Below are 9,201 nucleotides of genomic sequence, written 5' to 3' on the forward strand. Positions count from 1 at the left end.
GTCACATTATAAACAACTATGTGTACAAGAAAACCTACTTCCTAACATGTTCTGTAAGGGAGATCTGAAGTCTTGTGCATAATCAACCAATCTGCAGTGTATTGAATATAGGCTTAAAAATCAGGCATGTGTGTGTGTGTATGTGTGTGTGTGTGTGTGTGTGTGTGTGCATGCACATGCATGTGCATATTAATTAGAGTTGTGGGAAAAAATTCATAGAACTCCATACTATTAATAGAAATATGAAAATTCATGACTGGCCTTCAGGGAAAGAGAATTTCTTATGTTTAAAAATTCATCAGTTTATATTTATATAGTATTTCACAGTTTCTGCAGGGCATTCTATAAACTCTGTATGTGTGGCCCTTGTATGGTACAGACAGTAAGAGTGGTTACAGCCGATAACGACTAGTTATCAACAGGAAAGCCAACACATTTTGGCCATAATCCTGTAGTATAAAAATGGTGCTGACAGATAACCTGCTGTTATGAAATCCCCAGCCCTTAAAGAAGTAGAAAGCTGCCAAATGAATGATCAAGCAGATGTCTTTAATAGGCCCTGAAAAGCTAAATATAAAAATGCAGTCAATAAATTGACCCTGGCACACCAACAGCTTTTGAAGAAAACCTCTCTACCTTTCAGAAATAACTACCATGGTGTTTGTTAAATATATTTGTCATTTTAGAAAGATCTCCCAAAATTACTAGGACCACATCTTTTGTCAACATACACTAAGTCTCACTCACTCTTGACTTTTTTTGAAAAAAAGAAAGAAAGAAAGAAAGAAACATATATTCACAAAGACAGAATCTGTCCCAGTCTGTGTTGGCTAACATTTTATTCAAGTTTAAATAAGGCCTTAAATACCCTCAAAGACTTCCTTACAGAATTGTCACACTGCCCATCATGGTTTCCACTGTGGATTAAAGCAGTGTTTTTGGCGGCCACAACCCATCTATTAGTGTAGTGAGTAGAGACAAAAATTGTTTAAAATGAACAAGATCAGAATAGAAAATATCAGAATGTCTCACAGGTAGTAAATGTAAGTGTTTTAGGGAAATTTTGCTTTAGTGTTTTATGTATATATTGTGTATATACCAAGTGCTGATACTTATGTGGGTTGTAGTCAGAAAAGATTTGAATAAAATAAATGTCACAGGGATGTAATTTACAGCATAGAGAATATAGTCAATAATAATGTAATAGTTTTGTATAGTGACAGATGTTAACCAGACTCCTCCAGGTGATCATTTTGTAATGTATAAAAACATCAGTCAAATCACTACGTTATACACCTGAGACTAGTATAAAATTATATGTCAATTACAATTCAATTTTTTTAAAAAAGATTTTAAATCCACTGGATTAAAGCACTATCTCCAGAAGGTATTTCACTAAAGACATAGATTTTGGGTGGATGTCTCAGAACACACAGACTTTATTTTATGTGGTGGAGCAGTGGAGGGGATTGCTGGGAGCAGAGGGGTGTGGATGGCCAAAGTACAAGAAGGACATAGAAGCAAAACTTCACCTAATGCGGAGTTATATCTACTGGTGGTCCTATTCTTTGATACTGTCTGTGACTAATGAGATTAAGATACTCCTGGAGAAAAGACTGGCAAAAGAGACAGGAACAGAGAGAAGAGGCAAGGGGAGTGTCAGAGTGAGATAATCTGAGTTAGCACAAAGGTTGGGGTTCATATGTACAAAAAAAAAGGGAAAGAAGAGAAAGCAAACAACTAACAGCCTATAGCATGAGGCTTGGCAGATAGCATAGTTCTATGTTGAAAGGATGCCTTCAGCTGTCAGTAACATAAGTTTGACTTGAATGGATAAAACAACAATGAAATTGATTCACTGATCCACTGGCTTGGTGATGTCACAAGGACCATCCACAGCTTTGGCCTCGATTTTGTCTGCTTTGTAGATATAGGATGACTGCAAGAACAACTGGGACTATGTGCTTCTTTATTCCCATCCAAGGAGGAAAAGGCTGGATTCCTGTGGTTCTCCGAATGGTGAGGGATAACTTCCCAAAATCCTCCAGGAAACTTTTGCTTACTTACTGTCCAGAACTGAATCACATGCCTGTCCCTGAATGGTTCACTGACAGAGGGCTGGCATTACCCAGACCAATCAGACATCTCCCTGAAGCTGGAATCAACCTCCTCCAGGCACATGATAAATGAGAGGAAAACAAAATCTGAGTTTCCTTTAGGAAGAAGGAGAAAATATTTTGCTGAATAAGCAACAAAGTTTGCTACATACGAGATTTATTTATGTATTCATGTATTTATTTAAAAAAATTTTAACGTTTATTTACTTATGAGTGAGAGGCAGAAATAGAGCATGAGCGGGGGAGGGGCAAAAGAGAGGGACACACAGAATCTGAAGCAGGCTCCAGACTCTGAGCTGTCAGCACAGAGCCCAATGCAGGGCTCAAACTCACCAACTGCGAGATCATGTCCTGAACCAAAGTCAGATGCTTAACTGAATGAGCCACCCAGGTGCCCCCATATGAGAATTTCTTAAAACTTTGGTAACATATCCTAGTAGTTCTAATAGATTTGATATTGAATGTTTCTGTCACTAAAACAGTTTCATCTTTAGAGACTTATGTCATTTTCCTTCTTATGGAAGAATGCTTTGGAGGCATTTAAATAAAAACAAAGAAATCAAGTACAGAGAGCTTCTATTTTCCATATACTTTACCACCAAAAGAAATCTTAATTTTTACCCAAAAATAATATGCTGTATTCACTCCCACAGGGACAATGCACAATGATTGACCTCTGTTGGAATAAACATCATGAGAGAGAACCACTGGTCATTGTACAGAGCTTTACTTCTCTCTCTGGTTCCCTCCCCCACTCAGAAGTTATACTTCAGCATTATCCTCATGTGTACTTGCCAACTTTCTGCATCATGACACAAAGACATTGCTGGTTAGGATCATTCTAGCTTGAAGAAAGGCAAGCACAAAGCCAGCCAGGCTTAGATGAAATGCACACTGTTTGCTGAATGGCTGCGGTGTTTTGAGGGTTCTCTTTATGAAAGACTAGCATAAAGTCAACAGCCCACAGTTGCTCAAATCTGGGCTTTGGTTTCATTGCCACCACCCGCCACTTCCCCACCCAGGAGAATTACAGTTAAGTGGCGTTTTAACTACGTCCCCAGGGGAGTGTTGAGTAAGAAGAAAAGCATGCTAGGTCACCAATAAATCATTTCTGGACAAAGGGACATTTCAGGAAAATTAAACAAAGTGTAGAAAAGCCTTAGCTTGCAATCTGTTATTGCGGAGTTTGAACGATGGCTTTCCTCCCTGCTTAGACAAACACCAGGCAGGAAGCTATGAACAGGAGGAAAAAAAAAAGTTCTGTCCAGAGCCATAGAGGAGAATGGCTAACGATGACGGTCATTGTTGTTACTTCTTTGTTCATTTAAACAAAACAAAGGCAGCTAGTTCTTTAACTCTTTCCAATTGCATTTTGGAATATTTTCAGAAGTTCTACAGAGAAGACCTAACAACTCTAGAAATCCAATGAGTGTGTAACATGAGTTTTCAAAGTTACTTGAAGCTCAGCTAACCACCCAAAGAGTTTAAGCAGCTTCTCCTTGTGCCCTGCCTACAATGTGCAGGTACATCGTTCTCCCTGGGATAGTTATTTGTGGTAGGGCAGGTGGGAAGGTAATGTGCATACCTCATTCACTGGTGTTGGCAAACGCCTTGTGAAGTCCCAAAACTACACCTTTCTTGTGTGCACTTGGTGATTTTCTATTCGGCAAGCTTTGCTATTGTCCTCCTGCTTTACTTTTCTCTACTGCACAATTCCGGTGCTCAGGTGTCTATTAACCGCCACTGTAGTATCATCCCACAACACTGTCAGCCGAAATTTATTAGCTGAGCTTGCTGCTGGCTGCCTCCATAGCAACTAGCTGAAAATATTAGAGGACTTCCCCCATGAGCCCATACTGAACAAAAGCACATCACCACTTCTTTCTGTTTAACATTTGTCTACCTTAAGAGGAACTGGGCAAAATTCAGAAAACATTTTTCAGCTGGGAACAGAAATAATCAACCAGGTCAAACCCTAGGCCTTATTTCTTTAGATGCCTGGCTGATTGTCCTCTCACGGTGATGAATGATTCATGCCATTCACTTTGAATCAGTCACTTACATTATCTGGATTTCTATTCTGCGCTTCCTAAGATTGACGTTGTTAGGATGCATAAATTCTTATAATAGGTGGGGATTCAGTGAGCCAGTTGGTATACTTGACTAAATAATTTCTTTTGCAGGATGTTTTAAAAATAATAGTTTAATATTTCAACAGCTCCTTAGGGCATTAACCAGCATTTTGAAGACAGTCTGAAGAGCTGATTTCCATTCTTTTTTAAGAGTCCTTCCAGCTTTAAAATGCTATGAATTTATAAATATGTAGTACGGTATTCCCAGTGGGAGATTCTGGGTTGTTATTTTTCTTGAAGTGTGAAGAAATTAGTTAGATATTGATTATGCAATGCAAATCTATGCATAAAGCAACAGAACAGCATGACTCTGTCATTATGTAATAATACTTTGCACACAATAGATACTCAACAACTACTTCTAGATTCTTAGCCACTGTACATTTTTCAATGACCAGTTTGGTAATTATGCAAACTGTTCGTAGTGGGATTTTCAAATAGATGGCTCATTTTATAGCAATACATTTAATAGCTTATATAATTGTAACATGAATAGAAGGGAATTTATTACCTTCTTGCTTTGGTAGGGTGAGACCTATAAGACCTATCAGCCTACACAGAGTCTCCCTGCTTCAATATGTATGTGTCTGGCCGTATAGAGGATTTCTAGAGTGCTATTGTTTCTTCCATTATACAGAAGTCAGATATTAAAAGAGTGAAAACCATAAAATTCCTGTTGAGGAATTTTCCAAACAAAGAGAAAACCAAAAGAGCTTTGCCCCATTTAACCTTAACCATGCTAGCTGGATTCAACATCTTCTCTCCTCAGGTCCAGGACCTTGTGTGGTTGGGTCCAGACCAGGTGATGCACTTTGTTCCATCCAGGTAATGTCCTTTGTTCCCAAAAGGGCACTTTAATACTGTTTGGTTTTATAGGCATTGCTCCGTATCCTCCTTAATAACACTGCTGACTTACCCCATCAGTTCTGTAACCACCTACTGAAACTCATCACCCGGTTTACATTTCTGATCCTTGACTTCTAGTGACCTACTGAGTCATTCCAGGTGTGTTCAGCCTGGTGTCTCCCTGGACATCAATCATCATCATCATCATCACAATAATATCTCACATTAAAAAATATTTATTTTTATGTATTTTTTACTTTTTATGTTTTATTTATTTTTGAGAGAGAGAGAGACAGAGAGACAGAGGGAGAGAGACAGAGACAGAGTGCGAGCAGGGGAAGGGCAGAGAGAGAGAATGGGAGACACAGAATCCGAAGTAGGTTCCAGGCTCTGAGCTGTCAGCATGGAGCCTGACGCCAGGCTCAAACCCATGAACTGGGAGATCGTGACCTGAGCTGAACTGGGATGTTTAACCAACTAAGTCACACAGGGGCCCCTCTCACGTTTTTAAAAAAGTTTATTTTGGGGTGCCTGGGTGGCTCAGTTGGTTGAGCATCTGACTTCAGCTCAGGTCATGATCTCACAGTTTGTGAGTTTGAGTACCACATCGGGCTCTGTGTTGACAGCTCGGAGCCTGGATCCTGCTTCGGATTCTGTGTCTCCCCCTCTCTCTGCCCCTCCCCCGCTCATGCTCTGTCTCTCTCTGCCTCAAAAATAAATTAAAAAATTAAAAATGACAAACATTGCAAGCATTCATTTTATACTCCCACAATCTTTATTTTCCAATTTCTGTTAGCTAAAAACAAGAACAGTAAGAGATCTTACAAAACAGTGGATCTTAAGAAATTCTCACAACTACCTATGAACAAAAGCCAAACACACTCCTACGTCCTTACTACACACAAACCGGATAATATTAAAAAGACTTGGAAAGTGCTTTATATCCGTAGGTACGCTATAAAAACAGTCAAACAAATGAATGGAGGATGTGAAAAACCAATACTTGGCTTACTTTTTCCCTTGACCATACAAACGCAAAGGATTAAAAACACTAAAGTGGGGATTCAATTAAGAACTTAGTGGTGGCTTTTAATGGGTGGCATTTCCCAGTAAATATCTCAGTCTAAAGAGTGATATTATGAAGCAAGAGAAGGTGACTCTGAGGAACTATCTTGCCTCCTAGAAAATCAACACAAGATAACAGTTCTAATTGGGGCTGACAAGGTGCAGGGCAGAAATATTGTTAAGTAAGTGAATGGCCCTCTCATTTGATGAGAATAATAATAAACACAGCCAAAGTCTTAGCTTGGTAGGAAATGAAATATCTAGCTCCTGAAATGTGGCTGTGAGTTCTGAGTGACATAAACAGGAAGGAAGAGTGAGCAAGACCCCAGTCTGCATTGCATTTGACCTGTTAGGAAAACACATGATGGGGCATGTGATAAACTCCATCTCTACTCTTGCCTCGGTGTTCTCTTCTTGGAATTTTGAACCACATTTGGGTTTTTGTCCAATGAATAAGATTTCTGATCCTGAAAGCTGATAAGGTCTTGGGTGGCAAGGATCTGATCCGTTTTGTACAGAGCTATATTGTGAGCAGCTGGAGCATAGCAGGTGCTCACTGAACCCTTGTTGAATGAGTGAACTCAGAGCCTAATAATTTGAGAGTAGCCTGAGAAATATCTTGGGCTTTTTTGCTCTTCACCTAAACAATGGTGACCAAAAATAAAAGAAAAAGAAAAAAAGAAAAAGAAAAGAAGCAGAAGAGGTCATTGGTCATCTGGCAAGACAATGAAGTTATTTTGCTCATATTCAGTTTGTGTTTGTGGCTTCCTTGCAGAAAAGATGTCATAAGATTACGAAAGAATAATCATGTGTTTCGTGTGTGTGCACCAGTGTATGTGTATTTGATTATTCATATTGATGCAGGTTATATCAAATCATGTAAATAAAGCCATATCTGTGGTTGACTTTAGTTAACTCTTCATCAACCTTCCAGAAATGAAAGACTTCCTTAATTCAATTATCCTGACTTAGCAGTAGTTATTTAGAATTATGAGAAGCAAGATTGAGTCATTAACAAAATAGCCCATCCCTGCTAATAATGCAGCTCGGTGATAATAAGAGAAAGGTATTCTGGGACAGTCACTCCTCCACTCCAAAAATCTCGTGACATCTAAACTGGGAGTTGGTGGCCATGCAAACAAATTCAAATTACCTTCCAGCAAAAACCTCAAAATACTTGTTTGAGATGGTTTTGGCTGGAAGATGTGAATCCAGATCAAAATCTGTAGCCACAGAAATACTGAAATAGCAGGAACAGAGATGTAGTCATTACAGGAAGCTTAGGAAGGTTCAAAGGAGGTTAAAAAAAGAAAAAGAAAGAAGAGGAAAAGCTGTAGCAAGAGAAGCTGGTGGTGTTGCCCATCCCTATTGGAAATGATGATATCCTCTGAAGAGGAAGGGGAAGGACTTAGACGTGCAAAACAAGCTGCCCGTACAGGGACAAAACAGGAAACAGGAGCGCTGATGAAACCAAACTGTAAATCGGGAAGAGAGCAAGGCCTCCAAGCCACAGAGCTTTTAGACACCGGAAAAGGACAAAATAAAAGCGCGGGACTCAGAGTGAGCCACGGATTAAAAAACACATTACGAAGTCTCAATTTTCCTGTTGAAAAGACCTAGAAACAGGCTTAGTCCTATTAGAGTCATTCTGGGACGTTCTATTGTATTCAATTTGCATCCGCTCAAATATTGCACAAAATAAACGGACCTTCAAATTTAGGGAACGTCTCATGATGGTGTCAGTTAATAGTGATAGGTAACGGTTAGTATACTGCCCACAATGTGGGTAATATTAATGTACACAAATATCAAAACGTGTGTGTGGTTACCACTCTTCGTTTGTGCTATTTGTGCTATTACCATCTTCAAAGATGAAGTCTTTGAGGTTGTATGACTTGCTAAAGATCGAGTGGCCAGAACAGAATAGTCTCAAGACATGAATTTCCCTCTCCTGACTCCAGAGAATATGTTCTAGCTCCCATTCCATCTTCTATCACCTCCCATGTTATACTGCCATTTGATCAATACTTGATATTCTACTGAACCTATATCTACTGAATATAACAAACTGCCTCTGGCTCATTTCCATTTATATTTGTTCTATTTACCAGAATTGCTGCTATTTTCCTTTGCCAGTCTTTAGAGGGAGAGGCGAGGGACAGTCAAATGCCTAGAATTAAGGACCAACCCAAGGAAGAAAAAAGGAGTCTAGAGATAATAAGGTCTAGAATGGTAGGTTGCTAACGCCATCTTGAATAACATAGATTATGGAGATGAATTGTCTCTCTAGAGTGAGTAACCTACTGACCTTTATATCAGAGTCTCACCAAAAATTATCTTAGCATTTCAGTGACAAAATCCTTTGACTGGATGGGGGATGACCAGTAGTTATGCTTCTTATATTTATTTAATAGTATTGTAATATTTTGGGGAGTATGTGAAATAACACATAACATACTGTGTTGATGGACAGATACAACTATTACTGTTATTTGTAAAATAACAATAGTTTGGTGTAGTTAAGTGATTGGTCCAATGTCATGTAACATACTAGATTTTTCAAATTTCTCCAAGCCTTATTTCATTCAGGAATCAGACTATTGCCAGCGAGACCCAAATTGGATTGAATTTATGTTTATGTCACACAGTGATAGGTGCTTTTAAAGAAATGAAACCTTTGCTTCTAAATCGAGAACTCATTTCTCGTTTGGCTGCCATCCCAGTGTGTGGTGTGCAGAGGACACTTCCTCAAATGATCAGGACAGTTTCGGACACTCCACTGCTCTTTCATAACCCAGCTGGTTTGCCATGCTCCTCGGGTTAGGAAATGAGCCCCTTAGGCACAGTTGCTCAGTTACTGAAGGTCTTGAGAAGGCAAATTGTAAATAAACAAAAAGGCCCACAAGAATACATATGGATAAAGTCAACACAAAACACCAGAGGGATTTCACTAGGACTATAATCTCCTTGCTAGGAATTTGAGGACAGATGTAGAAAGAAGCACATGCTGTGGCCACAGTAGGAGAACATTCTTCTGTGCT

The sequence above is a fragment of the Felis catus genome, chromosome B1, assembly GCF_018350175.1.
Source record: "Felis catus isolate Fca126 chromosome B1, F.catus_Fca126_mat1.0, whole genome shotgun sequence".
Taxonomy (NCBI): domain Eukaryota; kingdom Metazoa; phylum Chordata; class Mammalia; order Carnivora; family Felidae; genus Felis; species Felis catus.